Raw genomic sequence first — 27,415 nt, forward strand, 5'->3', positions numbered from 1 at the left:
AATCTGCTACCTTTTTCTGCTGAGGTTGGCTTTGAACTACTATCCTCAGAACTCAGCCTCCAGAGTATTTAGGATTACAGTTGTGAGGCTCTAGAACTCTATAAATGATTGTGTTTTATAAGTAACTGAGAGATAATTATAGTCCTACTTTGTCCAAAAACGATCATAAACTATTACTGATCATCATTAACCCCAAGAATGTATCTGATCTCATTTGTTTGAAATAGAAAAATAAAATCACATTCTGCATTTTGAGGATAATTTGCTTTTAGCCTTTAGGTTCAAAACTATTAGCCGCGTGCTGGTAGGTCAGGCTTGTTATCCTAGCTACTCAGGAAACTGAGATCTGTGCATCAGTGGTTCAAAGCCATAAGGGCAAGAAAGTCTGAGAGATTCTTATCTGCAAGTAACTCTCTAAGAGCTGGATGTGGAACAATGGCTAAAGTGATCATGTACTAGCCTTGTGGAAAAATCTCATGAACAATGCCCAGGACCTGAGTTCAAGTCTCAGCACTGGCACACATGCACAAGTATTAGGACAATATAAATATGTGATAGGCAGTCCCTAGTTTATTGGAATAGGCTAGGCAAATCTGTGAAAGCTTTTTAGTGCTTGATACATGTGTTACTAGGTCAACACATGGTGTTCTAATGCTAGATGTTTTGAGTCCATTTTCCACTCATGAAACAAAAACCTGAGAATGAACGTCTAAATCAAGAGAGGTTTAAGCAGGGCATTATTTGCTCTGACTTGTAATTCTAGCTGCCCAGAAGGCTGAGAACTGAGGATTGCAGTGCAAATTGAACTTGGTTTGCAAAGGGTATGAAGCTCTTATCTTCAGTTAACAAGAAGATGGAAAGAACCAAAAAGAACAGAAATCCTGGGCAAGTTTGAGAGATCACTGCTGCAGCTTCAAGAGCTATTTCGTGGCAACCAGCTGGTTTTCACCCATCTTCTTCCAGATGGTTTAGCAGAGTTCGGCTGGCTCTTGCTCCACTGATCTTCCCTCAGAGCTCAGTGAGGATGCCCCTACCAGCTGGGCTGGCAGCCTGCAGGTGGACTGCAGTCCATCCAGGCCCCGCCCCGCGGCCCCACCCACCCGCGCTTAGACACGCCCCTCCTGCCCAGAGGACCATGGGAGCTGCTTGCCTGGAATCCCTGTGGAAAGCACAGTTGGAGGCCAACGGACAGGGGCTCTTGGTAGACCTACTAAAGGAGCATTTGGAGATTGTCGTACATTGACTTTACCTTAAAATAGGTACTGCAGTTATAATTTAGATGTTTATTTATGTATAGTTTCCTTATCATTAAGAAGTTGTTCCTTTATTTCGTGGGGAGTGGGTCCTGAACTGGGTTGAGGAAAGGTCTGGGTTTCTTGCGCACGGTTAGTGCTATACCATTTGAGCCAGACTACTTAGGGCTTTCTGGTGGTAAATTGGAGATAAGAGTCTCCTGGACTTCCCTGTCTAGGTTGGCTCCAAACGGTCATCCTGAGATCTCAGCCTGCTGAGTAGCTACGGTGAAAGATGTTTGCCACTAACAACCAACTAAAAGTTTTCTTAATAATAACATTGTCATTTTCCATATATTCCAGTTTCACTCAAATAATAACTTACAAAAAGTTGTTAGGAAGTACAGAGAATATTGATCTGGCAATTGTAAGTTAAGTTGATGAAGAGGTCACCACTGAAATTTATATATCACCTTTTTCTCTCATAAAAGTTTAAAATTGCTGGATAAGATGAAAATTTATCCATGTTTTCAAGATAGTCAAGCCTTGTTTGTTACAGTTTTAGGTACATAATATTAACATTTGCATCTAAGCTCTGTACTTGGGCACCTCATTCCTGTAATTCTAGCTAGTCAGTAGACTAAGAGCTGAGGATGGTGGTTTGAAGCCAGGCCACGCAGGAACGTCCATAGTTAACCAGTAAAAAGTGGAGGAGAGTGGCTCAAATGTTAGATCACAACCTTTAAGTTAAAAGCTACAAGGCAGCACTTAGAGACTGAGGTTGTGTCTGTGCCAGTACATTCCCCAAAAAGGCCACCATAAAATACAAATTGTGTGGCATCTGCTTACTATAGGAATGTCACACTCATGATCCTTCTGCCTCCAGAGTAGCTGAGATTAAAAGCATGTACCATCATACTCAGTTTCTCCTTCTTGTCCTTCTTCCTTCCTTCCATTTACTGTGCTTCTTCTTTTGGGACAAGGTCTGAGACAAGGAGAGCCTAGTTGGCCTTGAATTCCAGATCTTTCTGTCTCAGCCCCTCTGGGAGCTTCACCATAGCTGACATATTATTGTTTCCTACCATAGTATAGTTTTTGCATTTTTTAGGAACACTGCAGAATGCACCATTTCATATAAAATTTGTTTGTTCTGAGATACTTACATTAATTACATAAACACTCTGCATTATTTTCTTGGTTTTTATTTTTTTCCTTGTTACACTTAGTGAAGTTTGAACTCAGAGGCTTGTGCTTGCCAGGTAGTTTGGGGTTGATTTTATTTTAACCATTGAGCCATACCTCTTGTTAGCTTTGTGCTTGTGATTGTCTGAAGAGGGCCTTCCTTTATCCCAAGCCGTCCTGGACTTCTATCCCCCTATTTATGCTTCTCACAGAACTGGGATGACAGCATGAATCACCACGTCCAGCTTTTTATTGTTGAGATGAGGGATTGTGAGTACTTGGCTTAGTCTGGCCCTGGACAATGATATTATCAATTCCAGTCTCCTGAGTCACTAGAATTAGAGGTGTGAGCCACTGAACCTGGGCTTCACATTCTATGGAAGTCTTTCTTCAGATGCATTTATTTTTCTGAGGGAAATGTCTGGAATATAAGTGCTAGCTCATAAAACGTAAGTGTAAATTTTATGAAAATGTCAGATTTTTTCCCCAATAATGTATCTAAAATAATGTAGAAGTGTAAAAATTGTTCTGTATCCTTGATGATCCCATGTGTTTTGGGCTTCTTAAATTTAATTTCTCACGCTAACAGTGTAGTGGTTTTAGCCTTTCATTTTAATTGTTGATGATGTACATTTATTCTACACTTCCTCCGGGGCTTCATCAAAATTCAAGTCATATGAAGCCCTGTATATATAGTAATTATATTATGAATATTACATGGAGCTATTGGGTTAGTAGTTTGTTCATAAAATCTGAAACGAAAAAGTATGAAATATTCAGAACTGGTAAATCCAGAGAGCAGAATGCTTTCCTAGGTAGGAGCAGGGAATTAGTCTGTCAAAAGATTGTAAATGATATAATATTTGAATTAAGGATTACTCCTTGACAAAAGAAATGTAGCTTCATCATGTACATAGTGTGTATGAAGCCTTTGCCTTCAAGTCTCAGCGTCAAATTAAAGACAAAAAGAAAAATAGCATTTTTATACCAATAATACGTTTACATTGCCATTTTTTCCACAGGTGCAGATGGTGCACAACATGCCCTTGGCACCAGAGATGTAATCACACCATCTAATATATTTATGAACATTACTGGGACTATGATACTGAGGTAAAAAGCTCAGTCTAGTTGTTTTTTTTCTGTGTTGATCTTTTGCTCAATGGCAAGACATATGTATGAAGATTTTCTTTGAGCTAGGCACCAGGGACTCATGCCTGGAATCCAGGCTACTCAGGATGCTGAGATCTGAGGATCAGATTGAAGCCAGTAGTGGCAGCAAAGAATCAGAAGTGGAGCTATGACTCAAGTGGTAGAACGTTAGCCTTGATTGAAAAAAGGGAAAGGATAACATTTAGGCCCTATGTTTAAGCTCTAGTACTGTGTTAGAAAACAGGAGAAGGCCAGTTTGCATTTCAATGTAATCTGCTTTTTCGCCTTAAGTAAGCAGATTTAAAAACATAGAAAAGTGTTATTAGTGAAGAGACTAATTCTCAGCAGTGCTATTAATTGGAACAAAAGGAAAGATCATGAGAAAGAACATGTATAGGAATGTAGGATTATGTGCTTTCTTCAGCAATAGATATTTGAATATCATAAGTAAAAAAGACTGTGATTAGCTGAAGATACGTGAGGCTAGTTTTATAGACTCTGGGTTAGAAAGGTCAACTATTTATTTTTTCTTTTAATTGTTACACAGCATTTCACAGAAAAATTCTGAAGCGATGAATAGTGATGAATATAAAGATAAAAACTAGTCATAGAAACTGTCACCCCACAAAAAGTTTCAAAATTATCTCCTAGACTTCCATAACCATTTAGTTTGCTGATGTCTTTGAATATTAATATGTTCAGATAATTCCGCCCTGAATACAAGTACCTATGTGCAGATATGATTATACAATCTATCATCTATAAGTCTGTCTTTTCTATCTGTCATTTATGTACTTCCTGGTATTGGAATTGGGGCTTGAACTCAGGACTTGTCCTCCTGTTTTGCTTTTATTCCCAATAAATTCCTGGTGGAATTATGCACCCTAGCTATCACTCTGTGTGTCAGGAAGTTGTGACTGGGCATAGGAGTTTGGATTCCTGGTCAATGGCTCTACATCTTAAAAAGACATACTGGCCATTCAAGTCGTGTATCAGCCCCTCTATTCATGATCTTTCATGTCATATACATGTTTCTCACATTTTCCTGTCCCATTACTGCTAAGAGAGGGGGAAAAACAAGATGAGGGGCAGAGCGGAGGGAGGGAAATGGGGACCAAGACATAAGAAAGGGTATCAATGTTTGTGAAGTGATGCACCTTCTATCTGGTGAATAAAATGTAACATTTCTAATAATTACAATAAAAGTATATGAAAAAAAAGAAATAGCTCTTCTTACCAGAAACTTCTCCTTTAGGTAATCAAAAGCCTGGGATTTGGTAGGTCCATGTGCAAAGCCAACCCATCACGAAATTCTGGGAGACTCCCTGTTCACAATAAGTAGCATTAAAGGAGGCAGGCAGTGTGCCTTATGAGATGAGGTCGAAGCCAGACATGGTGTAGAAAGTTGAGCAAGAGTTAAGAGAAGCGCTAAGTTTAAAAGTTGACATGGTCAGAATCTGAAATCGAGAGAGAGAGGGGGGGGGAGGGAGTGAGGGAGGGAGGGAGAGAGAGAGAGAGAACACAAGCAGCAAGTAATCATCCTTTTAATTTCTTTAAGCTTATTATACTTTTTTCTTCCTAAGGGGAATTTTACATTGTGGTAAAACTTTCAGTATTTAAAACTAACACACTGAATATAATTCCATTGAGTTTTCTTGTTAGTGAATGCTTTTTCTTAATGCATAGATCAATATACTCTTGTGTCCTTGTGCATCTAGGAAAATACCCTTTCTTTTTCTATTGCTGTTGTTCCTAGGACTTCAATTGAGGGCCTGGGCACTGAGATGTTTTTCTTTTTTTTTTCTTCTTTCTTTTTTTCTGTGCCAGTTCCAAGGCTTGTATTCATAACTGGGGCCCCGAGCTCAGGCCCCAAGACTAGCAAAAAAAAAAAAAGAGAGAGAGAGAGAAAGAAAGAAAGAAAGAAAGAAAGAAAGAAAGAAAGAAAGAAAGAAAGAGGCATTGTCCTTGCATTTTCACAGGCTAGTGCTCTACCACTTAAGGCACAGCACCACTTTCAGCTTTTTCTATGTATGTGGTACCTAGGAATTGAACCCAGGGTTTCGTGCATGCTGGGCAAACACTCTACCACTAGGCCATGCTTCCGGCCCACTGAGGTGTTTTTGCTCTTGGTTACCACTCATCCATTTGAGCCACAGCTCCACTACTGAATATTTAAATGTTTATTAGAGATAAGTCTGTTAGACTTTGATTCCTAAGCATATTTCAAATATGGATTCTGAGATCACAGCCTCCTGAGAAGTTAAGATTACAGATGCAAGCTAGTAGAGCCCAGCTGACCATTACCTTTTCTTTTGCTTAATTCAGTATTAGGATCCTTCTTATCATACAAATATTATCTTTTGATACATAAGCAAATTCTCTCCCGGAAAGTGTTTCTGTATTTTATTACTATCCTAGTGAAAATATTAGTACTTTAAAAATATGTATTTGATACCCTATCCTCCAAAGATTATGGGATGTGCAAGGTTGCTTTCTGTGTTCTTGAGTTAATTGCTTGCTGAAATATTCTCACCAGCCGTACTTCTGTATATCTGTAAGGTTTTTCTGTAGTCACATGCTTGAATGACATGAACAATGACGTGACAACAACCATGGCCGCAACAACAGTGGTTTCACATGAAAATCAGAAGAAAAGAGCTCAGTGATAAAGACACTGAAAACAACAAAGTTAATTTTTTACGAATTCAAACATTTTTACTTAATTAATTTTGAATACTAATTAAGGAATAGTAGCCATGAATTATAGCTGAAATAGGATCTTTACATCTTTATCTTATGCATTTGCTTTTTAATTTTTCCTCTAACCTTTAAGAAGCAAAAAGAACTCCAGGTCTGGTAATGAATAATTATCTCATTTGTATATTTGATGTATGGGATTGAAGGTATTTTCTGAAATACATATACATTTTCAAATACTGTTATTTAATTTATAGATCACACATCAAATAAATGGAGCAGATGATTCTAATGTCTTCTCTCAGTTGTCTGAATTGGTCTCAGAGGAGTCTGCCTTGCCTCATGATGAGCATTTCTCCATGTAAAATACCACTGAATACCTCTAAGGAGTTCTTTATTGACTAAGAAAATGCTGGTATTTGTCCTTGGCAAACTTCACAGGACTGTGGACAGCATGAAGGAGGCCATTGAAGGAATTTCCTTGGTGATTGCGCACTCTCAGTCTCTTGCCCATACTCCTGTCACAAATCCTACCAGCGAGGGGTCTTCTATGGAAAACTTCCACATGATGCAGAATTGAAGGGAAGTTTCCCTCCTGGAGAAAACCATGTGACTTCTTCCTCAAATGCATACACTTCAGTTGAGAGCCTGGACCAGTAGTACCTGAGCAGGGTCAGTTGCATTTCAATATGTTCCACTGGTTTGCAAAGTTTGAATGATTACGCTTCATTTTTTGACATCCTGACTTGTTTGACTGCCTTGTGTTCAGTTAATATTGCTATCATTCAGTGTTCATAATAGAATTGGAGATCTGGGAATTTTTTTTAAACTTCAAGCTCTCATTCTGAATGTCTACACATTTGGGGTTGTTTTTATTGAAATACCTTTGTTGTTTACAGTGGTGCTTCCAGTATCCTCCATACATGTGCTCTCTACTCTCGGAATAATTTCAACCGTTGCTTTGTCTTTATCAGATAGTATACTGAAGAGCATTTTATATATGTCCCATACCTTCTCCTGTCATGTCCTCACTCCCCACTGCTGTCCTTCCCCCAAAAGTTCCTCTTGTACTTTCCCATTATTCATCTTAAATCTAAATTTACAAAATGGAGAGAAAAATGTGACATTTAGCTCTCAGTGTGATGTATTTGGCTTAGCATGCTGAGTTCTCTTATCCATTTTCCTGATAATGATATCATTCCATTTTGAGAGCAGACTCGTTCCTCATTTTGTCCACACACAGCAGTTTTATATGTACTCACTGGTGAATAGGTAGCTTTTGTTTTTTTGTGGGTCATGGGGTTTTAACTCTGGGCCTGGGCTCTTTCCCTGAGCTGTTCTGCTCAAGGCTAGGGCTCTAACACTTTGAGTTTCAATGCCACTTCCGTTTTTCTGGTGATTAATTGGAGATCAGAGTCTCATGGATTTCCTGCCTAGGCTGGCTTTGCATCGTGATCCTCAGATCTCAGTCTCCTGAGTAGCTAGCATGGCAGGCGTGAGTCACCAGTGCCCAGCTTCAGCTCTTTTGAATAGTGCTAATATAAGCACAAAGGTACAATGAGAAAAGATACATTTTTGTGTTTCTTGACCCCATAAGTATATTGGAAATTGAAATATTTTAACTTTCTGTGGAAGCTGCGTCAGATGCAATATCCCTTAATGCTTTAAAGCAGCTTCCACAAAATAATGAAGTAGCAGTAAGGCAACTTATTTGAACTAATCAGATAATTTGGAAACAGAAAGTAGGTATAATTCTGAATGTTTTTTTAATAGCAATCAGTGACATGTGACTAAGCTCACATAGAAATGCCAACCATACATTCAGATCACTACACTTAATTTGCAATGGTCAAAAAGCATAATGTAGCTAAAAAACTAGAAGAAAGACAATGCTCTCTTTTAACATGTTATACATTTATCCAAATAAATCAGAAAGGTACATCTCATGCTTCAATGAACATGCAAAAATAGTGACAGTGATATCTGTACTGCAGTTGTTATATATGAGCTTCCCCAATGCAAATTCCACATTCTGAGTATTTTGTGTGTGAATATATACTACATATGCTTATATGTACCGTATATATAGTAAATCTGGTTTATATTAGGTATTACATATAGCATATCTTATATAATACTGTAATCTGTGTTGTGGGATTAATATGTATAATATATACATAGATAGAGGCTCATGTATGAAAATGTACATACATATCCAAAGAAAAACACCAGGATACATATGTCCACACATATTTCATATATATGTGATTACAACAAATTAGTATTTATCCCCTTGTATCTATGCATATTAGGTGCTCATTTATCTCCAACCTTTCATTTTACTGGGAAAAGTAAAGATTTGAATAATAAGCTTTTACACTTTTTTTCAGAGAACTCCTAAAGATACAATAGTGCAAGCATATACTACAATATGACTATGCAGAAATATAGACAGTGACACTCTGTGTAAGATTAGTCCTCATTATGATCTTCCTACATGCCAACTTCTGGCTTTCTTTGTGTGTATTCAGTGGGCCACAGACATACTTGCCTACATATATACACATATATACACATATATACATATATATATATACATATATACATATATATACACATGCATGTACACATGCATATACACACACAAGCCTCTTTACAGGTAGTATGGATTTCTACTTGCCCATCATTATTTTCCACATGTCTTTTGTGAATACTACTATCCAATCTATCCCATTCAAAAATATAAGAATGCAGTATTGTTATGTAATTAAAAAGTACATATGACTCTTGACATTATATGACTTCCTAGATCATACATTCTGGTTAGTATTTCTCTACAGCTAAATGATTAGTGCGATTTGTTCTCATATAAAGTAGTTGCTTATAATTTTTTCATCATTTTTCTATGTCTTTGAGTTTGACAGATTTGTGATAGACCCATTTAGTTTTGCAACATCAGTTCAACAATGGAACCTTTCTGTTTGTGTTTAGAGTGGCAGCTTTTAGTGTTGTGCTTTCTAGCTGCTTTTGCACTTTTCTTTTTATTATATAGGTGATATACAGAGGGGTTACCATATCACCAGTCAGGTAATGAATATATTTGTCTTTAGATAATGACATCCCCTCCTTTATTCTCTCCAATATTTCACCTCTGTTCCCTTCCACGAGTTATATAGTTCATTTTCTACATGATTTCTACTGAATATCACTACTTCATTTGTTCGCTCTCTGTCCTTCCACTTTTGTGTACCTCCCTTATCCTCCCCATAGACAGAAGCAGAGAGGCTCTTTGTTCCTCCTCCAAGAGTGCCTGCTTTGGTCTAATGATATATGATTGACCAGAGTCCTCTATGACTTATCATGTCACCATGTATTTTCGATTTATTCTCTGCCTATGTGTCATTTGTCTTTCTGAACTTGACTTATCTTCACTTAATATGATTTGTTCTGGGCCCATCCATTAACTCGCAAATGACAGATTTTTTTTTGCCATTCCTGGAGCTTCAGTTCAGAGCCTGGGCAGTGTCCTTGGGATTTTTGAGGCTAGCACGCTACCACTAGAGCCACAGCACCACTTCCAGCTTTTTTCTAATATGAGATACTAAGGAATTGAACTCAGGGCTTCATACATGGTAGGTGAACACTCTACCACTAGGCCACACTCCAGGCTCCCAAATTACATTCTTTTTTTTTTGCCAGTCCTGGGCTTGAGCTCAGGGCCTGAGCACTGTCCTTGGATTTTCTCAAGGCTACAGCTCCAGCTCTTGAGCCTCAGCACCACTTCCGGCTTTTTTCTATGTATGTGGTACCGAGGAATCAAACCCGGGTCTTCATGCATGCTAGGCAAGCACTTTAACCACTAGGCCAAACTCCCGGCCCAAATTACATTCTTTTATTTTATTTTTTGGTCAGTCCTGTGTTTGAACGCAGGGCCTGAGCATTGTCCTTTGGCTTTTTAATCAAAGATAGTGCTCTACCACTTGAGCTATAGCACCACTTCTGGCTTTTCCATATATGTAGTACCAAGGAATTGAACCCAGGTCTTTGTGCGTCCTGGGAAAGCATTCTACCACTAGGCCAAACACCCGACCCCAAATTACATAATTTTTAATGGCAGTGTAAAACTACATTGTGTATCAGTATTGCATCACTTGGATCCACTCACCACTGTAGGCCATATGGACTGTTCCCATAACTGGGTTATTATGAATATTACAGAAATGAACATAGAGGTGCAACTGTATTTACAGTGTTCTGACTTGTGTTTTTCTGGATAGATGCCCTGAAATGATATGGCTAGGTCACAGTTAAGGGATTTTTTTGAGGAACCTCTAGACTGCTGTCCAAAGCGGTTGTATTAGTTTACAGTGAAATAGGATTCCTTTTCCCTCAAATCCCCCCAGCATTTGTTGTTCTAACTCCTAATGTTGGGCAATGTAACTGGAATAAGATGGAATCTTAGAGACATTTTGATTTGCATTTCCTTTATGGCTAGGGATGGTGGACTGCACGTCCTCTGTTTTTTGTCATTCTTACCTCTTCCTCTGAGAAGTGTCTGCTCACTGTTTCTCATTCATTCACAACAGCTGCACTGCTATGACTTTGAAAATAGCTCCTTGGTCTCTACATATCCTTATACACATGTGTATTTATATGCAGATATCTAGCCTTTGACGGAAGACTTCACAAGGATGGTTCATTTTTGTTTGATTAAGTCATGGGCCTTGAACTCATGGCCTGGGTGTTGTCTCAGTTCATCAGCTCAAGGATAGTACTCTATTGCTTTGAACCTCAACATCAGTTTAAGTTTTCTGATGGTTTACTGGAGAAAAGAGTCTCTCAGATTTCTTGCCTGGTTGCTTTGAACTCTGATCCTCAGAGCTTAGGCTCCTGAGTAGATAGGAGTGCAGTCATGAGCCATCAGTGACCGGCTGTTCATTTTCATCTGTGCTAAATGATTAAACTATACACAGTCAAGGACCATGTGAATTCATAGACTTAGTTTTTCATTGATGTTAGCAATAATTCACCTAATACCAACTTAACATAATGTAAATGCAAAGGGTATTTCCTGCTTTTGTCTAGAAATGAAGCTTCTTCTAGCAAAAGTTAAAATGTAAACTCTCCAAAACAAAGCTTTTATGCAAGATTGAGACATATTACTTTCCTAGCTAACCTAATTCAATGTTCATTGTGCTTTTGTTGTTTCATGTATTTTGTATTTCATGTACTATTTGGAGTTCAATATGATATGACATCTAAATTTCTGCTTCTATATCTTCTCTATTTCTTGTTTGCTCTAGTGTTGGCTGTCTGTCCTGCTGCTCTGATGGATAAAAGCATCTGCAGGTGGAATGCAGGACTCCATCCAAAGTGATGCTTAGCATTTCAAGCTGCAGAGTCCTGGGGTATGAGGGATTGACGCAAGGTCAAATGGCTCTTCCTCATCTGAAATCTTTGTCACGTCCCAGGACTTATTGTGAGTGGTGTACACAGACTGTGATTATCTGACTAAGCATTGTGGTTGCAAGTACTTGACATCACAATGGAAAATGTCTTTGACTTTGTCTACTGTTTCTGTTTCATTTCAAAATTGAACATAATTGCATCCCTGAGCAAGATATGGACAGGCTTTGGAGTATACTATGTATTGTTATACTCCAGAATGGCTTAACACTCAGAGGACAAGTACATGGATATGCCAGGTATTTGGCTGGGCAGTTCAGTATATGATAATATTTGTTAGTATATTGTCCACATTTTCAACATTGCAGATACACAAAATGTTAATTTGGACAATATCAGAGAAATCACACTTTTTGTCTACAGTGCTGGGTATTGAAAGCATGGCCTTGTGCATGCTAGGCATGTGGTCTGCCAGTTGAGCGACATCTCCAGCTTAGGTTTCCCCTCTACCACTTCTCTCTGGTGGTGAGATATGAACTCAGAGCCTTGAACTTTCCAATTAAGTTTCAAAATAGAACACGAGGACATGGTGATACCAATACTCTGTCTTGTATACTGGTATTGCCACAATATTCTAAAGCACTCAGATGACAAGGACATGGACTCATCAGGTGCTTAGTTCCAGACACCAACTGAGGACATTACTCCTTGGAGACCCGTATCCCTCAGTACTGTGATGTAAATTGTTAGTGCATAGGCTCTTACTTGGTGATTATTTGTTCTTGTACTCTAGAAAATGCATACAACCCCTCGAATTGGGTTTCATACACAGGTGGTTTGATGAGGATTTTTTAAGAGTTCTCTGCTCTGCTCAGTAGAAGAAGAACTGCATCTCTTCACTGGTGTCTCAGTCATTCACCCAACTTGTCAAAGGGCAGAATGTCACAGACAAAAGTTGCACTGCTGTGACCTTCAAACTAGTTCCTCACAAACTTGGTGCTTGTTTTCAGTACATCTTTATACACATTCTATCTATATTCAGGTGTCTGAACTTTTTTGGCTGACTCCTCTGGATGTATGTGTACTCTGCTCCTTATTATCAGCACTGAATTGTTGAATTCTACACAGTCAAATACTATGTGAATTTCTACACCTACTTGTCCTTCCCAAATGCCTATAATTCACCAAAAATTGACTCTACAAGGCTGTATTTCCTGCCTTTTCCTAGAAATGAGTTTTCTTGCTCCATTTAAGTGTTCACCTCTGCTAAACAAAGGTTTTATGAAAGGATGAACAAGAGTTCATGCCTTATGAATCTACACCAGTGTTTCCTGTGGTTTTGTGGGTTATTTTCTAGTTCACTTGCTATGTGGGATACAGTTCAAGACTTCAAGCATTAATTTCCTTTTTCAGGGTTTTAAAGTTTTCATCCAAAAGGTCCTTTACGTTCTTAGTTAAGGTAATTCCTAGGTACTTTATTTTCATTGAGGCTATTGCAAAAGGAGTTGCTTTCCTGATTGTTGCCTCATTCTTCTCACTGTTGGCGTAGAGGAAGGCAGTTGATTTTTGAGGGTTAATTTTATACCCTGCTACTCTTCCAAAGTTTTGAATCAGCTCAAGGAGCTTGGGAGTAGAGTCTATAGGATTCTTTAAATATAGAATCATGTCATCTGCAAAGTGGGATAGTTTTACTTCCTCTTTCCCTATTTGGATCCCCTTTATGCTTGCTTCTTGCCTTATTGCACTGGCTAGGAATTCTAATACTATGTTAAAGAGGAGTGGAGAGAGTGGACATCCTTGTCTCATTCCTGATTTTAGAGGGAATGGCTTTAGCTTTTCGCCATTAAGTATTGTACTAGCTGTGGGTTTGTCATACACAGCCTTTATTATATTGAGGAATGTTCCATGGATTCGTAGTTTCTCCAGAGCTTTTAACAAAATAAAGGGGTGTTGGATCTTGTCAAATGCCTTTTCTGCATCTATTGAGACAATCATGTGATTTTTGTCCCTGCTCCTGCTGATGTGTTGAATTATATTAATTCGTTTTCGTATGTTGAACCAGCTTTGCCTTTCTGTGATGAATCCTGTTTGATCATAGTGTATAATTTTTTTGATGAGCTGTTGTCGATGATTGGCCAGTATTTTGATGAGAAGTTTTGCATCGATGTTCATCAAAGAAATAGGTCTACAGTTCTCTTTCTTTGATGAATCTCTGTCTGGTTTGGGGATGACGGTTATACTGCCTTCATAGAATGAGTTTGGTAAAGAACCTTCATTTTCAATTTCGTTGAAGAGCTTGAGGAGTATTGGTGTGAGCTCTGTTTTGAAGACTTTATAGAATTCAGCTGTGAATCCATGTGGCCCTGGGTTTCTCTTAGGTGGAAGGTCTCTTATTGCCATTTCTATTTCAGTGCTTGAAATAGTTCTTCTTGGTTCAGTGTGGGTATGTTAATATTGGCTAGGAATTCATCCATTTCTTCTAGATTCTCAAATTTGTTGACGTAAAGGTTTGAGAAGTATTCCCTCATGATACTCTGGATCTTGGTAATTTCAGTCGTGATATTACCATTTTCGTTTGTGATTTTGTTTATCTCGGTATGCTTCCTCCTCCTCCTCCTCTTCCTCTTCCTTCTCCTCCTCCTCCTCCTCCTCCTCCTCCTCCTCCTCCTCCTTCTTCTTCTTCTTCTTCTTCTTCTTCTTCTTCTTCTTCTTCTTCTTCTTCTTCTTCTTTTTTGCCAGTCCTGGGCATGAGCTTCGGGCCTGAGCACTTTCCTTGCACTTTCTCAAAGCTAGAGCTCTATCACTTGAGCCTCAGCACCACTTCCAGCTTTTTTTCTGTGTATGTGGTTCTGAGGAATTGAACCTGGGTCTTCGTGCATGCTAGGCAAGCACTCTACCACTAGGCCAAACTCCTAGTCCCTCCCTTCTTTTTTGGTAAGGGTTTGGATGGAGTAAATCATAGTCGTCATAATTTTGAGAGTTTTCTTAACTGGCATTTCTCAGTTAAATACATTTTTCACTATTTCAAAATAGCCAAAATAGAGACTCTGTAAAGCTACAAAAGCCTCCACTTTAGTGGGGATGACAGATGTAAAGTCAGTATCCTAATCTCTTTCTCTTTTTTTTAGCTTCTTAACAGCAGTAAAAATGAAGGCAACATTTAGAATGAGCCCTTACATTATCAACATTCTTAGGTATTTTCCTCATTGTGACTAATTACTTACCATGAAAAAAGAGCCCAGCTGAGGTTTGCAGACAGTAACATGGAAAGAACAAGCCCTTGCTTCTAGGCTTGCTTATGACCATGAGAACAGTGAAGGTGCTGAAACAGCGATGACAATCTGTTGTCCTGCACTAGAGAAAGGACTGTGGTTTGGGAGACAGTTCCTCATCAGGAGGAATGACATCTCCACATAGCTGCACTAGATGATTCTGTACCATTAGTGAGGGGTCCTCTACAGAGAAGAGATTCTTTATCTGCCTTTTTCTCCAATATGTTTTTTTTTTTTTGGTAAGGGAACCTTTCAATACTGTTTGGCTCCTAGCAAGTTTCTCAAACAGAATTTCTTAGGATTCTCTCTGAGAAACTCCAGATGTCTGGTGATGAACCAACTGAGAAGAACTCATAAAGTGAACTGCCACATTTCCAATTAGCAAAAGCACTTGTACTGCATGCGAGTGGCTGATGTCTGTAATCCAAGCTACTCAGGAGGCAGAAGCTGAGAGGACTGAAGAATAATGCCAGCCAGGGCTGAAAACTTTGAGATAATCCATCTCTATATACTTAGCCAGAAGTTGAGCTGGAGATCTAGCTCACCTGGTAAAGTGCCACTTGTGAAGAGTTCAAGCCTACTGAGCACCAGGCCACTGAGTTTAAGCCCCAGGATGGGCAAACAATGAAAGGGCAATAGTGAGAAAGATGCCTGAAAATGCAATAGGGCAATGCAAGATGCAATAGGGCAGTGCTGTACCACTTTGCATCTCCAACTCAGGCTGTTTTGGTTCTTCATTAGAACTAATAATGAAAGGATTTCCTGCCAGGGCTGGCTTTGAAATACCATTCTCCAATCGCAGCCTGTATCTAGAAATACAGGCAGGTGCCAGTCATCAGTGTCGGGTAGATGCTTTGCAGTTGTTGGATTTTTTTTAAGAGTGTATATGTTGGGTGTCATGCCAAACTTCTTGTGAGGTAAAAGGACCTGATGAATAGAATTTCCTTCCTGGTTGAGGAAAGAATAGTAGGAAGGATGACCCAGGGTTTGAGAAGAGTGGGGAAGGAATAAACAAAGCATGACTAGGTTGGGCTGAACCATGCACTGTATGGTTCCATCTTTGTGTGTTAGAGTCTGGATATGAAATGTGCACTTAAAAGGCTCATAGGTGGAAGGCTTGATATCCAGTACACCAGCAGCATTCAGAGGTGGGCATTGGGAAGTAGTTATATTATGAGGCTTTTGACTTTATCCACAGATTCATTCGTTGAGGGCTTCCTAAATTTAAAGCATTAGTAGGAGGTGGGGAAAATGTTCAGAGTTGTGGCCTCATGAAACCAAAGAAGTCACTGACCCTTCCTTCTCCTCAGCTTCCTGGGTACCTTGAGGTGAGCAGTCTTCTCCACAACACCCGCCTCCTTGACATAATTGTTCAGTGTCACTCTAGGCCCAAAGAAATGGGATCAAATGGCCATGATGTAAAGCCTGAAACTGTGAGGCCAAATTAATCTTTCCCCACTTGAAGTTCTTTGGTCAGGTACTTTTTTTATAGTGATCAACACTCCAATCCAATATAATTGGGATTTTTCATACAGTAGATAGTTTAAAGTACATTAAGAATATGGAATGAGAGTAAGTATATGATAATGTCTGCTGGAACAAGATTCATAAAATACTTATTATCCCAGTTCATTCTGTTTTCTTCTGTGTGTCTTTATCTCTCATTCTTGGTCTTAGAATATCTCATTCCTTCTCTTCTCTGAACTCCTCTTTCCCCTACATGAGGGTCATCACGAAACCACCCTGGCAATGTTCTAGAGACCTTGAATTGCTCATTGCCATAGTGAAAGTTGGTGAAGAATCCAATTCCTCTTTCTAGGGAAATCTATGGCTAGTAGATCATCTACCAGCCAGAGATCATCTTTAGGCATCAGAAAACCTCATATATTTGACCTTCATTTTGGGGAGTGGACTCAATTCCAGAAGCTGTAGGGAATAAAGAATACGAAATGGAATGTGTGATGCTCTGATGAGAACCAAGCCAATAGCCTATGAGGCTACAGATGTGGGCCTCCAAAGATCAGGAAATGGTTAGGAGTCACAAGTCCTCTGCCAACATTGATTGTGAAAGAAGGGTTACAGATGCGACCAGGCTAAATGTGCCACTAACATCTCCCCATAAATAACTTTTTGTGAAAAGAGAAAATTTACTTGGGAGGAGTTTCTACTCCTTGAAACTTACTGCTCAAATTTGTATCAGTTCTTCATTCTCCAAAGTAATCCAGGCTATCCTACAGAAAAGGGGTTAATACAATCACAGTGCATATCTGGCCTGGAACTTTCTTACTTCTCAGATTTTCAAGTAGCTGAGATTACAGGCATGCCTCCACAATGCCCACCTTTCCTTAGATTCCTTTAAAATGATTTTATTATTATTTTTAAAAACTCATTATAAAGGTGTTGTACAGAGAGGTACAATTATATGAGTCAGAAGGATAGAGCTTTTTGAAAATATTGATTCTTATTTCTTAAATACAGAGTTACACACTCGTGCCTATATCCTACAACATTAAGGAAATGGAAGGAAGGTAGGAGTGGGTTGGCACGAAGGGAGGAGAATGTTGAAAGTGTGACCTTACTCACAATGCACTGAATTCTCAAACTGCTTTTTGGAATGGCAACGACTTACAGATAGTAAAAATAGAACTTAAAATGCTGTTCATCATAGTAATTCTGAATTTGGGCATTCCCACCCATTTGTGTCTCATTGCTCTCACTATAGGCTTGGCCCAGAACAAGAATACAAGGTTACAAGGCCAGTAAATAACTGTACATTAAACAAGGCTGTATTAAGCCAGGCTTTTATTTTCACTAAATCACCATGAGCTAAGCATTTCCTTAATATTTTATCATGAATGTTTCAGAACCGGCAAAATCAATACATATAAAAGACTAAGTATCATAACCTTGTTCCTACCTTTGGAGTTAAAAATGTGCCAGTTACAAGAAGACAGACACAGGTCACTGTCCCTGTGTGTCCTAGAAAAGAGGAGAAATGAGTTCAAGAAACCTTAGTTCCAGTGTAAAAATACACTCACAAATACTCATTTGGTATTGGTACTGTTTCTTCTGAAGTGTTGCTGTCTCAAAATTGCCATTTGAGAAATGTTAAGACTTTCTTTTTCATTAATGTAATGAAAATAATAAATAGTGCCATGCACGCTGGTCCTCATGTATAATCCCAGATTCCCAGGTGGGAAGATCAGGATGGTTATGATTCCAACCAGCTCAGGCAAAATAAGCAGGACCCTATTCTCAACCAGCAAGATGGGCCGGGTGCTTCACATCTACAGCCCTCATCGTGTGGGAGACATAGAAGAGGGTTTCAGATAGATGGCAGCTCAGGAAAATGCAGGATACTGTATCTAAAAAAATCTGAGAGGCAAAACAGAGCTGGGCATATACCTGAAGTGGGAGAATGCTTGCCAAGCACGTGTCAGGTGCTGAATGCAAATGCAAGCAGGAACCCACATTACCAACTAGAACTTGTAGTCCCTATGTAATTGTATTATTTGAATTGTATTGTGAACATTTGCAAAAATAAAAATGTAGAGAGACAAGCATAATGAATATGCATATTTCTATTCCTCAGATTATGTAATTCTAAGTATTTTGCTGTAGTGTTCTTGCTTACTTTCTACCTCAGCTTGCATGCCTACTTTTCTCTCTTCTCCCTCTCTCTTTGCCCCTGCCTGTGTGTGTTAGTGTGTGTGTATGTGTCATAGTGTTTTGTAGCAAATATTTGACAACTATAGCAAATCCTTGACTTCTTCCTGCTTCAAATCACGCATCCTCTAAGTCTCTTCTGTTACCTTCCATTTATATCTTAGTTTTGACCTAAAAAATTTAAGTTTGAAAATACATTTTCTCTTACTATATTTATCCTTATAATCTAATTTTTAACATACCGTTTCACCAGAAAAAGGACATATTTTTCATCTATTCTTTAAACATTTTTTCAACTAGAAGAACAGTTTTATTATCTTCACGTACAGAGAAATGAACATTGCACACGTAACCCTGCTTAGTAGCCAGTTCCTTAGCCTTTGCCTTTTCCAGCTTGCCAATTTGAGTCACAGATTTTGGACTGAGGACGTTGCCTCCCCAGTGAGGATGGATCTCATTGTGAGTATATGTGAGTATATGCCTGGGTGAAACTTTCACATAGTCAAACACAAAGTATTTTAAATGCCAAGTGAGAAGTCATTCATGTTGAGGCCTGGTTATCAGAAGATATGCAACTGGCTAATTGATACATAAAGAAATTTTCAACTTCTTTAATGATAAAGAAGATACAAATAGAATCCGCGCTGACCAAGGCAGAATGGAAGTCATAAGAAAACAACAGCAAAGGCTGGAAAGATGGAGCAGAAAGATGAGAATGAACTATATTAGTATTTGAGGTTTTTTTTTTTTTGCCAGTCCCGGGCTTAAGCTCAGGGCCAGAGGACTGTCCTTGGAGTTTTCTCAAGGCTAGAAGTCTACCACTTGAGCCTCAGCACCACTTCTGGCTTTATCCAAATAGTGGTACCAAGAAATCGAACCCGAGTCTCCGTGCATGCTAGGCAAGCACTCCTCCACTAGGCCAAATTCCAGGCCCTTTTGGTTGGGTGTGAAATTAGTATATCCACTACGGAAATCAGTATAGAGTGTTTTCTTCAAAACACTAATTGTAGATTTACTTGTAAGTTTTATACGTCTCATAAGTTACAAGGTAACTTCTCATTTTATAGAATATCTTGTTTGTGATTTTGGATGTGGTGAGCTGTGTGTGTGTGTGTGTGTGTGTGTGTGTGTGTGTGTGTGTGTGTGTGTTTCATATGGTTTACTATGGAAAAATCTTAAACCAACAATTTAATGATACAACTTAAGATACTGGAAAAAGAGTACCAAACCTAAGCAAAATCTAGTAGAAGGAAACAAATTATTAAAATTAAAGCAGAATCAAATGAATTAAGAATCCAAAAAAACCCCAGAATTAACAAAACAAGGAGTTGGTTCTTGGCAAAAATTAACAAAACTGACAGACCCTTACCAAATCAGATCAAAAGAGGAAGGGAGAACACCCAAATAAAATCATAGACAAGAAGGGCAATATCACAGGAGAAATTATCAAGATCCACAGCATCCCATGGGATTACTTTTCAAAACTTCATGCCAACAAATTTGAGAATCTAGGAGAGATGTATGAATATCCAGTAAATATTGAAATAACCAAACTGAACCATGAAGATCTAAACCTACTAAACAGACCCATTTCAAGCAATGAAATAGAAAAGGCAATAAGAGACCTCTCATCCAAGAAAAGCCCAGGACTTGAAGGATTCACAGCTGAAATCTATAAGGCCTTCAAAGAAGAGCTCACACCAATACTCCCCAAACTCTTCCATGAAGTTAAATTGAAGGCTCTCTACCAAACTCATTCTATGAAACCAGATTAACCCTCATGCCAAAACGAGACAGGAACTCATCAAAGAAAGAGAAACAGAGACCTAGTACTTTAATGAATATTGATGCAAAACTGCTCAACAAAATATTGGCCGATCAACTTCAACAACTCATCAAAAAATTATACACTGTGATCAAACAGGACTTCTCACCGGGATCCAAAGCTGGTTCAATACATGCAAGTGGGTTAATATAATTCATCACATCAAAAGTAGCAAGGACAACAATCACATGATCATCTAAATAGATGTAGACAAGGCATTTAACAAGATCCAACACAACTTGATGCAAAAAGTTCTGGAGAAAGTAGGAATCATGGAACATTCTTCAGTATAATAAAGACTGTACACGACAACCCTACAACTAGCATTAAAGTAAATGGGGAAAAGGTAAAGCCATTTCTTCTGAAATCAGGAATGATACAAGGATGCCCACTTTCTCCACTCCTGTTCAATATAGTATTAGAATTCCTAGCTAGAGCTGTAAGGTATGAGCCAAACATAAAGGAAGTTGAAATAGGGAAGGAGGAAGTGAAACTTTCTCTCTTTGCAGATGACATGATTCTTTTTTCCGCACATATTTAATTGTAATTAATAGAAGGGTTACATAATATTCACTAGATAGAAGGTGCATTACTTCACATACTTTGATACTTTTCTCATGTCATAGTCCCCATTTCCCTCCCCCCTCCCCCTGTTCATCTTGATTTCCTCCCTTCCCTATCCAATTTCTAATAGCCAATTAAGCATATATAAAATATATCAGATAACAAGGTGAAATATTGTAATAATATGAGATAACCAAGGGACAGCAAAAGAGATAAGAGATAACATGGTACATTAAGGACAACAATCATTATATGGCTTTTGTTTCTATAACCTGGAGGTGGTTACTAGATTTTGTTCTATTGTAAATCTCTGCTAGGAGAGCCCAAGGTTTCTACTGATTATGAGCAAATGAGCATATGATTATGCCAAATGAGGGAAACCGTTGAGCATATGTTCCTTTGAGTCTGGCTTACTTCACTTAATATGATTTTTTTCTAAGTCTTTCCATTTCCTTACAAGTGGGACAATGTCATTCTTTCTGACTGCAGCATAGAATTCCATTGTGTATAAAGACCACATCTTGTTGATCCACTCATCACCTGAGTGTCATCTGGATTGGTTCCATATCTTTGCTATGGTAAATAGTGCTGCAATGAATATCATTGTGCTAGAGGATTTAGTATGCCCTTGTTTCTGGACAATTGGGTAAATGCCAAGTAGAATTGCTGGATCATGGGGTGATCTATGTTTAATCTTTTGAGGAACTGCCAAACTGCTTTCCATAATGTTTCAACAAGTTTGCACTCCCAATAATAGTGTAGTAGTGATCCCTCCTAGCATTGGCTGTTGTTAGATTTCTTGTTCCTGGCCATTGTAACTGGAGTGAGGTGGAATCTTAGAATTCTTTTGATTTGCATTTCTTTTTATGAGCAGAGATGTGGAGCATTTCTTCATGTGTCTATAGCCCATTCTTATTTCTTCTTCAGAGAAGACTCTCTTTTAATGTTTGGCCCAGCTTTTAATGGGATGGTTGTTTCTTTTTAGATTAGTTTTGGAGTGATTCAATTGTTTGAGCAGTTGATATATTTTAGATATGAGGCATTTTGCAGATGACATGATTCTGTACTTAAAGAATCCTATAATCGCCACTCCTAAGTTACTTGTGCTGATTCAAAACTTTGGCAAAGTAGCAGGTTATCAAATTAACCCTCAAAAGCAATGGCAACAAGTAGAAGACAGAGGCAGAAATCAGGAAAGAAACTCCTTTTGCAATAGCTTCAAGGAAAATAAAATATTTAGCAATTAACTTAACTAAAGATATAAAGGAGCTTTAGGATAAAACCTTTAAAATCCTGAAGAAGGAAATCAAAGCAGAAATAAGGAAATGAAACATCTCCCATGCTTGTGAATTGGAAGAGTGAACATGATGAAAATGGCAATCCTGCCAAGGGCCATCCACAAATTCAGTGCCATACTCATCAATATCATGAACAATCATGATAACAAGGATGAAAATGAAACCTATCTCCCTCACCCTCACCCAGTACCCAACAACTTCAAAAGGCTAGAGATTTAACCATTATAGTGTCACTCAAAAAGAATGGAATTGTAACACTGCTTTGGGCAAATAATTTGTGAATAGAACTACAAAAATACAGTCAGTAGAGCAAAACAATAAATACATGACATTACAGGAATGCAAAATGCTTCTTCACAGAAAAGTAGATAATCATCTGAATTGAACAACAGTATAGACCCACTAGACTTAACAGACATCTGCATATTATTTCACCCAGAAACAAGAGAATATACAATTTTTCAGCAACACCTGGAAATTTTTCTAAAATAGACCATATTTTAGGGCATAAAGCACACCTGTGCAGATTCAGAAACACTGAAATTATTTCCTGCATTCTCTCAGACCACAAGGGCATAAAATTGGAACTGAACCCCAATCTCCACCAAAGAAAGCCCTGTAACTCATGGAGATTGAAAAACACATTGTTGAATCATGACTGTGTCATGGATTTCAGAACAGAAATTCAACAGTGTATGGAAATTAACAAAAAGGAGCACACAAAATACCAGCACCTTTGGGACAGAGCAAAGGCAGTACCCAGCAGAAAATTTATAGCTCTGAGTGCCTACATTAACAAATTGGAAAAATCACAAACTAATGATTTATTGGCTCACATTAAACTCCTAGTAAAAGAAGAACATGACGGGTGGGAGTGCGAAGAGAAATGGGGACCAAGACACGAGAAAGGGTATCAATGTTTGTGGAGTAATGCACCTTCTATCTGGTGAATATAATGTAACACTTGTATGAATTACAATTGCAATAAAAATATATGGAAAAAAGAACAAATAAATCCCAATTCCAGTGGAAGGAAGCAAATTATTAAAGTCAAAGCAGAATTAAATGAATTGGAGTCCAAAAAAAACCATGGGAAGAATCATCAAAACAAGGAGTTGGTTCTTTCAAAAAAATAATAGGTCCTTAGAAAACCTTACCAAAAAAAGAAGAGAGCATGTCCCTCCCCCACCCCCCCAAAAAAACAAACTATGGACAAGTCTGGAAATATCACAGCAGAAATTACCAAGATACAGAACATCATAAAGGAATACATTTCCAACTTTATGCCAACAAATTTGAGGATCTAGAAGAGATGTATGAATTTCTAGCCAATATTAACATAACTAAGCAGAACCAAGAAGAACTAATCCAAATAAACAGACCTATTTCAAGTCATGAAATAGAAATGGCAACAAAAGATTTCCCATCCAAGAAAAGTCCAGAGCCAGATGAATTCACAGCTGAATCCTATGAGGCCATCAGAGTAGAACTTGCACCGATACTTCTCTAGCTCTTCAATGAAATTGAAAGTGAACACTCTTCTACCAAACTCATTGTACAGAGCTACCATAACCTTCATCCCAAAACCAGATAGGGACTCATCAAAGAAAGAAAACTATAGACTCATCTCTTTGATGAATATTGATGCAAAACTGCTCAACAAATACTGGCCAACCATCTTCAGCAACTCCTCAAAAAATTATACACTATGAAAAAAAATTATACACTATGACCAAACAGGATTCATCTCAGGGTTGCAAAGCTGGTTCAATAGATGCAGGTCAATAAGATTCAACACATCAACAGGAGCAAGGACAAGAATCACATGATTATCTCAACAGATACAGAAAAGGCATTTGATAAGACATAACACCCCTTTATGCTAAAAGCTCTGGAGAAACTAGGAATCCATGGAACATTCCTCAGTATAATAAAGGCTGTGTATGACAAACCCACAGCTAACATTATACTTAGTGGTGAAAACCTAAAGTCATTTCCACTTAATTCAGGCATGAGACACGGATGCCCACTCTCTCCACTTCTCTTTAACATAGTATTAGGATTCCTAGCCAGGGTTTTTCATTTGTTCTTCCCTCCCATTCTCTATTTTCCTTGTACTATTCTTTGCTTCTTTCATCCTTTAAACACAAGATTAATATGTTAGCAATGATGAATCTATAGGAATTCCTTATCTGAGGAATAGCAGTAGGTATCTTCCTACAGTCCTTCAATATTTATTTTCAACTATCTTTTTACAAAGGAGACAGAAAGGAAAGCATCATTACCTTTCCCACCTTTGCAGTGAATTACGATGATGTTGTGAGGATCCTTGGATAACCAGGCAATGACTTCTTTAGAGAATGAAACCATCTCTCTGGTTTAATAAAGATTTTTAGTTAATTAAAATTCATTCCCAAATTTCAAGCCCAGTGAATTTAGTGCTTATCTGACCATCAGTGTGGCATCAGACTTACTCAAGAGTGGGGACATTGTGATCATCGATCATTATTCTATGCACTCGGTGATAAAAATACTTGGGGTCATAAGACCATTCACCTGGAAGAAATGAGATACGTATCAGGGTTGTATGCCTACTGACATGAAAGTTAGGAACGAAGTTTAAATTTTCTCTTAGGAATTCTTATCTCCTTTCAATTGTTCTAAAAGGATTTTTAACATCACCAGCACAAAGTTCCCTGAGAGGAACGCAGGCAGACCAGTGGACAAAAGAGCCAAAGACACATGAAGGATGTTAGGGACAGATTCTTGTCCTTAAAGATTTTTTCATCCCAAGTAATCTAAAATCAGCTCATGCTTCATATTCCTTACCTTCAACCTTCTAACAGAGTGCGAATTCTATTTTCTAGACTGTATATCCTATCATCCTGCATTCTGCTTATTATATTTTCTAGACTGCTTATTCTACAATACTACATAGGTACCACTAATCAGAGGTTAATGGTGCTGTCTAAATGCTCAGTCCCTGAAAACATCATTAAATGTTTATTCTGACAATAAAATGCAATAAAAATGTACTTAAAAATCGTGATTGGGAAATCAGGGGACAGTGAAAAGAGGACAAAAACATGAGAAGGGGTATCACGGTTTGAGAAGTAATGTAACCATTACCTAAAAAAATCTAACTGTAACCCCTCTATACATTAACCCTAAATAAAGTACAAAAAAACCCACACCACCATAAAAAAATCTAGACAGGTGTTAATGTCTAGACAGGAGAAAAACTGAAGACAGACACAGCAGAGAAACTGGGGCACATTCTTCTCTTTCTTCTGTTTTCTTTTGTCGTTTCTCATCACGCGCCTTGTTCTCATCACCAACTCTTTCTGGTGGATCATGGAACATACTTGCTGAATTGTCTGTGATACAATCTGGCATGAGAGGCAGGAAGAGTTGATTGAGCATAAGAGCACGAGCAGATCTTTCCTGAGCACTTCCTCTGCAAGTCTGCCTCTTCGCTCTCACTGGCCCATCTCTCTCTTAGGGAATGTTGTGCTGCCAAGCTCACTTTTCCTACTACACAGCACCAGCACATTACAGAGATTTCTGATCTGACTTCTTACTATGTAATATTTACAATGAAATGAAAGATACACAAGGTGACTTTCTTACATATCTACAGTAGCAAATATATTAAAATGATATACATGCTACAAAGGTTGTATACAAAATAATGTCTGGTGTTGAAGAATGTTGGAGACCCTAGCCTGGGTAGGAAGCCATTTCCCTCAAAGCCTTGCTTAACCTTAAAGACTGGCGGCCGTTCCCCTGGCAACATTCATGAGTCATATTATTCTGAGAATTGTCACAATGACCTGATCACCAGATATTTTACATAGGTAGAGACTCACCGTAAACGTCAGCAAGCGGAATGCCACCGCCCTGCTTCCCCTCCCCACTTCCTCTTAGCTACTGCTTAAAAGCCTGCTAAAAATTTTAATAAACAGACCTTGACAACATATTGCTTGGTCTCGCTCTTCTTTCTCACCCTTCTTATTTTCAGGCTGTGTCCCCCTCGGTTCCCCCGAATAACTGGTCCCGCGGGCGGGACAAGTGGCGCCCAACGTGGGGCCCGAGAGACGGACATTCTGCCGGACAGAGACACGACTAGCCACACAAAAGGCTCCCCGGGAGCGGACAAAGAATTGGAGAAGACATTCTCACCGCTCATGAGAAAGGGCTTCTTCTAGTAAGCAGATTTTTCTCCGTCCCAGTCTAAGATGGGTGATCATATGTCTAAGGAGGCCCAATTTATTCAGGACCTTAAAGCTTCCCTCAGGGAAAGAGGAGTCAGAGTTAAGAAAAAGGATTTAGTTCAATTTTTCTTGTTTATTGGGGAAACTTGCCCCTGGGTTGTTATTAGTGGACCCACTATACATCCTCTTACATGGAAAAAGGTAGGGAGGGAGTTAAATGAGCTCCTTGCCACAAAGGGGCCAGATGCAGTCCCTACCAGAATATTTAGCTATTGGAACCTCATTAATGATGTTTTAAATGAAGGGCCAGAATCTGCCAAAGTTATTTCTGAAGCCGAGGCTTTCCTCGCACCCCCCTCTCGTCCCGTTTAGGCCACCTCACTCCACTCCCCTATGGAACCTGTCCCTCCATCACCTTGCCCTTCAGTAGTTATACCCATGCCTAGTACAGGAGAAAATCCCAAAAAACCTTATAATAAATGCTTTGATCTATTGAAATCTTTTGATCCCACCATAGATAGCCAGAAAGTTCAATCTGATAGGGAAGTTCCTTTGATCCTCCCTGTTTTTGAAAAAATAACCAAAGATATGCCATCCCTGCCACAGGAAAGCTTTAAACAACAAGCCAACAGTTGCCAACATCCAGCCCCCATTTCTGTTACTTATTCTGGACCTCCCCCCTACCCTCCCGCTTATTTTCCTCCACTGTCCATTGAAGCCCATAAAGCAGCTCTTATACAGACAAAAAATTATTTGTCACAGCATGTTGCAGGTTTAAAAGAGGTAGCCCAGCTACAAAAAGAACGTTCCCAGCTTTCAGTGAGCTTTGCCTCCCTGCACGATTCCATTAACCAGATCGCCTTTGACACCCATAAAAAATCTACCTATTCCAAACAGGGACGCGCCT

At 38.7% G+C, this 27,415-nt stretch overlaps 1 long non-coding RNA gene across 3 annotated transcripts; it reads left to right on the top strand.

Moving 5' to 3' along the window:
• The first annotated feature begins 1,119 nt into the window (after positions 1-1,119).
• Positions 1,120-26,334, top strand: LOC150039442 (uncharacterized). Of its 3 annotated transcripts, none has more exons than XR_016534372.1 (4): positions 1,120-1,259; positions 3,437-3,527; positions 6,521-8,256; positions 8,496-8,818. It is a non-coding gene; the product is annotated as an uncharacterized LOC150039442 (long non-coding RNA). The 3 variants fall into 3 exon arrangements; XR_016534374.1 differs by lacking the exon at positions 8,496-8,818 and adding an exon at positions 26,316-26,334 and having other exon boundaries at positions 1,131-1,259; positions 6,521-6,935; XR_016534373.1 differs by lacking the exon at positions 8,496-8,818 and adding an exon at positions 11,567-11,703 and having other exon boundaries at positions 1,131-1,259; positions 6,521-6,935.
• Positions 26,335-27,415: the final 1,081 nt, after the last annotated feature.

This window comes from Megascapheus bottae, unplaced genomic scaffold (genome assembly GCF_031878675.1).
Source record: "Megascapheus bottae isolate mThoBot1 unplaced genomic scaffold, mThoBot2.hap1 HAP1_SCAFFOLD_40, whole genome shotgun sequence".
NCBI classification, from domain to species: Eukaryota; Metazoa; Chordata; class Mammalia; order Rodentia; family Geomyidae; genus Megascapheus; species Megascapheus bottae.